The sequence below is a fragment of the Apium graveolens genome, chromosome 6, assembly GCF_009905375.1.
Source record: "Apium graveolens cultivar Ventura chromosome 6, ASM990537v1, whole genome shotgun sequence".
Classification (NCBI taxonomy): domain Eukaryota; kingdom Viridiplantae; phylum Streptophyta; class Magnoliopsida; order Apiales; family Apiaceae; genus Apium; species Apium graveolens.
Window position 1 is genome coordinate 234,449,342 of NC_133652.1, and position 8,411 is coordinate 234,457,752.

An 8,411-nucleotide genomic window follows, 5' to 3' on the forward strand; every position below is an offset into this window, starting at 1 on the left:
TCTTGATGGTGCTCCTGATACTCATACCAATGAGCAGTTGTTTGATATGCTAAGGACTTTAGGCTATCAAAGAGAAATCACAACCATTGGAAAACTGGCCAGGACCAAACTGAAAAGAGAGTGGAACTTTTTCTTTGACTACATCAGTAGATGTTTCTTGAATAAGACAATAAACTTTGATGCTCTTCCATCCACTTCCCTGAGAATTGGGTACTCTCTTCTTAACTCTGGTAATTTTGATTATGGTAACTTTTATATTAAAGTTCATAATTGCTAGGAGAGCAGATGCTTCAAGAATAATCGGGTATACTAGGTTTTTGCATCTAATTTTCAATTTTCTATGCCCTAATGATATTTTTGATGATGATGAATTACTCCCTATTTTTTAAATTTCTGAGAAAGCAATCACTGATCATATCAAAAGGGATGAAAAGAATAAATTTTTAGGACCGCCCTTTCTTCCTAGAGAGGTCAGGCAATTTCTGTTAAGAAATAGACCTACTCCTACACAAGTGCCTGCAAATCCTGATAATGGCACCTCTGTCACAGTTCATAATGCTACGACTCAAGAAATCACCCATCTTGTTTCTAACCTAAGCATTTCTTCTTCCAAATAGCAAACACAACAAGCCTCTAAATTAGCCTCCTCTGCTGTCTCTCACAAGACATCAGTTGTAACAAAGAAAAGGTTGTTTAAGAAATCTGTCACATCTGGACAGAAAGCTAAACAAGTCTCACTGAGTGAGAGTGAGAAGAAAGAAGACTGCTTTCCAATTAGGAAAAGAAGACTGATCATTCAAGAAGATCCTGAATCAGATGATCAAATGCCAATAGGGTCCTTGTCAAAAATCAAGAAGTCCATTGATGAAAATCCTGATGACTTGATTGACACTACTGGAATCAAGGAGCAAACTACTGATGCCAGTGCTCTGCTTGACAAGCTTTCAGTAATTGAAGTAACTGCTGAAAACAAGAAAACTGCAAAGAGCCAGTTGAAAAGAAGAAGTGAAGAAGTAGTTGGATATATCAGAAAGAAGAAGAAGACTCGGCCTCTTGACAAGGATGTTAGTACACAAGAACCTAGGTCTCAAAGGGATTTAGCAACTGAACACATCCAGTCACACAAGAACCATCTTGTCAAAGGGAAGATGCAGACATTGAGGCTGCACAAATCATTGTTAATATTGCTCAGAGTGATCTTCTTGCAGAATCTGTTCAACTACTCCAGGAAAAGAAAACTCATCAGGACATACTGTCACGAGTGGATACAATCATTGATGATCCTATTTTTGAGAAGAGCACATAAGAACCTTCACCAAGTATTCCTGAAGCAACTCACATGTCTCAGACTCCACAAGAACCATCAGTTCAAAGTACTGATGCTAGTCTTTCAACTTCTCCTGACAGATCAAATCCTGATGATACATTAGCTCCTACTGAGAATCATCCTTCAACTGCACTAGCTACAATTGATGATCTATTAGTAGTTGCTAGTTTGAAAAAACATCCTGATATGCTGTTTGTTTCTCCACTTTCATCACTTTCACTTGAGAAATCACCTTCAGGTATTGCTAACTTCTCATATATTCTCATGTTTGTATGATTATAAATAGTCTCTTATTTGAGGTTACCTCTATTTATATGACAAACATACAGCTCTTCTCAGCCATCTCTTATTTTTTTTCTAAATGTGTTATTGAGCCTTTCATGAGATTGTATGAAAATATCTGATATAAAAAAAAGAGCGAAAAATATTTTGAGTGGCAGTCTCCTGTACTAGCAAAAGGAGAGGTAGTTTTGAGACAAGAATCTTATAAGTTTTTCTTTACTTATAAAGTTTCTTCTGTGAGAATAATATTACTCTTAAAAGTAATAAATTATGTGAGAAGTGATGAGATCACCTGAAAAGAACAGAGAGATTTAGGTATTACTATGTTTCTATTTCAGGATCACATCAGCCACAGGCATCTCTTGCAAAGAATCTGGCTAAAGGTAAGGCAATTCTGCCTGATTCTGCACATTCTTCTGATGGCTTGTCTAACTCTGACAATGATAGTGATGATGATGATCCTGATATTGCTCAGCTTAAGTCTGCAATTGATGCATCTAAGAAGTCCAATGTTGGTTCTTCTTCGCACTTCACTGAACATCCTTCTTATTACAATCATGATGCTGAGTATTTCAGACAGACAGAATATGATTATAAATAGAGACTTGCAAATACTTCTATCTCATCTGCTATTGGCCTGCAACACATTTATAGAGCCTATGATAAAATTCAAACTCCTGATCTGAAGTTGCATCTTAAGGCCTCAACCATTCTTGTTAAAGGAATTCACTCTGAACTTGATGAAATGAAGAAGTCTCATGTTGGTGTCAAAGACATAATTGATGGATTTTTGCTTCACACACCTAACTCAGCTGAAATCAAAAGTGTGAAAAATACCATCAAAGATGTTGTTAAATCTCAAAATAATATGGCCTCTAGACTTTCCTCCTTGAAAGACAAGGTTTCTTCTATAGGAGACAAACTGGATGTTCTGTTTTCTCTTCTTTAAAATACTGATGCCAAAAAGGGGGAGAAGATAGTTGCTACAAAATGTACACCAGATTCTATTCAGACAAAGGATAAAGATATTGATGATGATGGTGATAAGAACAATCCAGTTACAGATGTTCAAATTGCTTCTACTGCTCAACAACTTCAACATTCCAAGAAGAATGATCCTTCGGGATAAAGGAAGTCTACTGGTGCTTATAAAGCCAAGCACAAGACTATTGTTGGTGCTCCTGAGGATGATGATAATACAATCTCAAATTTAGCATAAGCTAAAGGGATGTTCTTTCTTTACAGACATAAAGAAACAGGTGAAGAGATTATCTTGTACTGCAAAGACAAGAAGTTTGAGCAAAAGAATGCTAGGAGTGCTCTTGGGTATATAACTGAAGATTTTCCTGATCTAACACCTGAAGAAGCAGTTATGCAACAAAAGGAGCTTTTGTCTCAAATTGAAGATGAAGCTAACACTTCTAAAGGAAGAGGAAAAAGAGGTGGTAGATCTGCAAGAGCAAGAGGAAGAGGTAGAGGAAGAGGTGGAAGAACTTCTGAATCAAGGCAAGTGACACCATTTAACTCTTTTGAATTTTCTATCCAGAGAAGGTTATGTTCCTGTACAAGGAAATGAAGAAGATAAAGCAGTTCAGAAGCCAGAAGAGTTGATTATACCAAGGAAGAAAAGATCAGCCACTTACATTGATCAAGCTGATACAGCAAATCAGAATATAACTCCTGATGCAGACACAAATCCTGAGGTAAAAGCAGATCCTGATGCTGTGAACCTGATCACTGATTTTAACTCTGATGAAAAGGTGATCAAAGCATTAAATGAGTCAGCTCCTTCTCTAGTAATTACTCCTCATATTTCAGAGGCTGATGAAAAGGAAAAGATTAATAGAAGGGAAGGTGATCAAGCATGCAAATAATATTTTCAGAGAGTTTTAAAATTAAAGAGGGAGCTATGGCATAAACCAGAAGGGAAGACTGATGATTTGTCTTCAAACTATGTTCCTCTCGACAAGAAGAATAGAAGATGGAAAGACATCCATGTATTCAATTATTCTAAAGGGTTCAATCATGTTGAATTTGTGTCAGTTGGGTTAAGAGATTATATCTCAAAATAGGAAGAGGTTGATAAGTCGATCAAGAAGCCTTCTTGGGTGGTATACAATGAAAAACTGAAACTTATCAAATCTCGAACCAGAGGCATTGGTCATTCCAGTATAGAGATCTTGGAATCTGATCTATTGGATACAGATACTCTGACAGAAAATCTTGGTGAAAGAATTTCTCCTTCACATCTTGAGAAAGTTGAAGCTGTGAAGATTGTTCATAGAAAGATAAATGATGATGATGTCAGTGAAGAGATTCTGTACTTTTTCAGAGATGGTAAAGTAAAAAGCTTTACATTACAACAACTCTTAATGAAGACTGTGACTGAATTGAAATACATTCACTATCTTCTTAGAGTTGAGAATAAAGTCACCGAAAACTGGTCTTCTATGATACTTGAAATGATCAGAAGAAGAGTCATTACAAAAGATGATAAATACAATGGTGATTATGTTCCTGAGTACAGAACTTATACTGGTCGAGAAATGCAGATGAAAAAGGGAGTTGTTGTGTTACAAGTTTTTCTCAACAGTCCTCAGTTATCCTTCAGTCCTGATCATAATGATGTCAGTTTAAGCTTCATGTTGATTGGTGATTTTGAGATAAGCAAAAGCTCAATTTCTAAGTTAAGATCAGCTATCTATCAGCTTGGAGAAGACACTGAAGAGAAGAGAGGTTTGAAGAAAAAGCTTGTTAAAGTCCTACGAGACAAGGAGGAAGAAAGATTGAAGAACTTTCTTGGAACAACTGTCAGTTATCTGAAGATACTGAAGTAAGCTTTACTCCTTGTACATTTTGTAGATTGGTTTTGGCATCATTGAGAATGGAATTTATGCTTCATTGCATTAAGCATAAATTGGGGGAGATTGTTACGTATTGAATTCTCAATAATCAGAAGAAGCTCAGGATTTGGTTCTTCGAATGTCATCAGGATCTGATGTACCGTCAGGATTTGGTATATCATCCGCATTTGTATGACATCAGTATTTAAAGACAGTCAGCATTAAAGGATTTATTCTGTTCGTCATAATGTGGAGCCTATATCTGTTAAATCTGAGTTATAGGACTTTATCTATTTAGTTTAAGATATGTATCAGTTTCAGTTAGTTTTTTGATAATGCATATCTTAGATTAATTTGTTGTAGCTGTGTAGTAGATAAACACAGTTTAGGTCATCTCTTAGGAAAAACACACTTGAGGATCATTCGACCCAGCAGCTCTCAAGAATATCAGTATTTCTTGAGAGGATTTTGTAACAGTTTTTATCAGATATATAAAAAGCTGTTATATTTTATTACTTGTTCGAAACATTTATGTAATTGTATCCAACCCCCACTACACCATAAATGGCCTATCGCAATGATTTAATCATGCGTGTTATAAAATTATGTTACCTTAGGTATGCTCATCTTAGCCTAAGGTAACGTAGTATTTTGGATGTTACCATAGCCTTTGTAATATGTTACTATAGCTTCAAAGTGTTGCATATGGTAACATGTGGAAACTTATGTTACAATAGGGTGTTAATGGATAAAAAAGTAACATTTTATAAATAATTAAATATGCATAATTATTGACTTGAAAAATAATCAATTTTCATAATATAATTAAGCAATAATATTAGCTAAGATTGATAAAATAATTTTTTTATGCTAATCTTGTAAACTGTACTAATTAGTAACTGATATTTTTTTATTAATAAAAAATTGAGTATTATTTAAACTTAAAAGTTTATTAAAAAAAAAGTGAAATTAGCAGCAATTTTTTTGACTCTTGTTGGGCTCTCCATCAGGCGGGCTTTCAAATTTTTTGGAGAGGTGGCATTATTTTCGACCAACCCGGGTTAAATTTCACACAGTCAAAACTTCAATTGTAAGACATCTCTCTCTCATGCTCTCTCACACTCTAAACATCTCTCTCAGGCGCTCTCTTGGCTTAATTGGAGCTAGGGTTTTTAATTGGAATTGAGGCCAAATCAGTTTGCAGTTCATTCTAAGGTAGTACCTCTCTCTCTAATTTTGTGTGTATATGTATATACTACCTCCCTCCCCCTCTCTCTCTATTTTCTTCGCTCCTAGTTTATCTCATCTATGTACCATCCTTATAATCAGTATGTTGTTCATCTTGATGCCGAATCCTCCCCTGAAGAGCGCTTGGATTTGTTCAATTTTGTGAAAAATTGCTCCACTTTTTATTCAATTTTGTGTTGTTGAAAGATGCCGGAGAGTGGGATTGGTTTATTAATCTCAGTGCTTATTACTCAAGATGGTCTGTTTAATGTACTATTCCTTATATTTGTGATTGTTTATATAGTTGTTGTAACTCTAGTACTAATTTTTGTGATGAATGTGCCGATCTTCTTGATGCGTTTTCAGATTTACCGCGAGACTTAAATTTCATTGAGCATACTAGTAAACTTTGGGTGGAAAAGGTAAATGGTTCTTTTAACATTTTTGTTTATATTACTTTGATTTTTTTTGGAATTTGTGTTACTGTTGCGAAAACTGTAATGATTTATGAAGGAAACACTGAGCTAAGCCGATGATGGTTGATCCAGGGTTGTATATGACGGAATTTGGAGGATGAAACGATGTCATTTGAACTGAAAAAGATATTAGATTTAGGAGTTTGGCTTGTAGAACACTGTAATATCAAATTTATCATGGAAATGAACAATACAAAGTTTATTCATGATGCAATTCGACAAAATTTGGCTTGTTTCCAATATCCTTGCTGATATATTCAGTTATTTCAGAAGCAGTATACATTTAGGTTTTGTAACGCTTTATCCAATTCTAGTCTCGTACTAGTAGTTTATCAGCTTTGTTAGTAATTAATTTTATTTTCTAGTCTCTAATTATTGTCATACCCTATTATAGTTGGAACTGTAGTGACGCTTGTTGGGATGGCTGCTTACCGTGTATATGCTGTAGCAAAGAAAAATTCCCCAGGTTGAAGAACTCAATTGTTTTGTGACTAAGCCATTTAGTAAAATGATTAGATCCCGAGGAGTCATTTCTGAGATATTATATATATCTTACCTTTACCCGTGTCCTAGTGGAACAAAGTCTTATCTGTGAGATATTATATGGGTACACTACACTGTATAAAGATTCTCAAAATATTAATGCTTTTTCCTGTTTTATTTGTGTGGAGTCCTTGTATCTTAAATGTTAGATTTGTGCTGCTTTTATTTTTACACCCCTTTTTCTTGATTTTCTTGATATTTGTTTAGTGCTCATTTGTTTTTGTTTTTACTTATTATTGAAATTTGTTTGTGATATTGATGAGTTTGTGTAGGTCTCCAGATGGGTCTGGCTTTTTTACCTCTACTGATGATAATACTTTTCATGGCTTCACCCTGTAAGTACACTTGTAGCCTCTTTCATATGAACTGACACGCACACACAATTGAGTATCAACACGAATGATCTTGTCAATTTTCAGGGTCCAAAGTTATTTTACATTTTTGTTACGTAACATCTTTCATTTAAATAAATTTTCTATGCATAGCAGACCGGGAAATAATTTTCAAGGTCACCAGAGTTTCAGATCTAATTAAATGATCTCTCCCGGGAAATATTTTAACGCCCTTTTCGGGGCCTTGCCACAGTTCATAATAATATAAGAATACATATATTGTGTGTCTTGATTATTTGTATATGTTCATATATATTTAGATTTGCTGGATAGATGTAAACTGAACTTTACATCATTGACTCACAGGAAGGCAGAAGTAATTTGGAGTCAAAATTAGAGAAGCAGATGAGACGTAACATGATGTTAGCGTTTCAAAGCCAGTTATCGAGATTTTGATGATTAGTTAAAAGTCAGTGCTTTTAATTGTAGTGATAAGGATGCATTTGTATTAGCCAATTAGCTTGTCTTGTTATTTATACCTAGATATAGGTACAAGGTTGTATTATTTTTGGTTATTTTGTTGACTTGTATAAAAAAGAGGTTTGTGGCATGTTCAATTTACAAACAAATTTTGTCAAATTTTTTTTAGAAATTTGTTATATTAGGTACTTCAATGTTACAAACAAATTGGTATAATATAATACCAATCATTATAAAACTGTTATAGTAGGAAAAAAATATTACAATGATTTTGTGGCCCACGGGTGGGGCCCACATGTAGGGTCCATTTTTTTTTTACAAATTCTAAGTACAAAGGTAACATACATAGTATGATACTATAGACATATTTTGATGTTACCTTTGAAGCCTATTGTAACATAAAATTCAATGTTGCAGCAGGGCAAAAGGGATGTTACCTTATGGGCCAAAGGTAACTCGAAAAAAAGCAACTTAATTTTTATGTTACCTTAGGGCTTTTTCTGGCTATGGTAACACTTTTTTGGGTCTGTTGTAACATTTTCTTGGTGTTGCTGTAGGCCATTTATGGTGTAGTACCCCTTAAACAATTGTATCTTTACTGGGCAACAAATATTGAACCTGTACTCAACCCATTTAATACGGTTTGAAATTTTTTTAACCCAACCATGGATTGGGTTTTTTTATAACGGTTTGATCGGCCTAAAAGAGGTTCGGGTTGGATCGGTTTGATCTGGCTGACGAACTCATGAATACCCCTATCTCTTATTATAATTTGAAATCGAACAACAATGTGCATATAATATACAAACGTAATTTTATCACTAATATAAAATTTCAAAAATAAATTAGTTTACGTTTATGATCATCATTTTATTTTGTCTTAATATTTTTTAAAAATATA

General features: G+C 34.4%; 1 long non-coding RNA gene across 2 annotated transcripts; it reads left to right on the forward strand.

Annotated features, from left to right (window-relative positions):
* Positions 1-5,529: 5,529 nt before the first annotated feature.
* Positions 5,530-7,620, forward strand: LOC141664171 (uncharacterized). 2 transcript variants are annotated; one of them, XR_012551864.1, is made up of 4 exons: positions 5,530-5,667; positions 6,046-6,101; positions 6,971-7,033; positions 7,397-7,620. It is a non-coding gene; the product is annotated as an uncharacterized LOC141664171 (long non-coding RNA). The 2 variants fall into 2 exon arrangements; XR_012551865.1 differs by having other exon boundaries at positions 5,549-5,938.
* Positions 7,621-8,411: the final 791 nt, after the last annotated feature.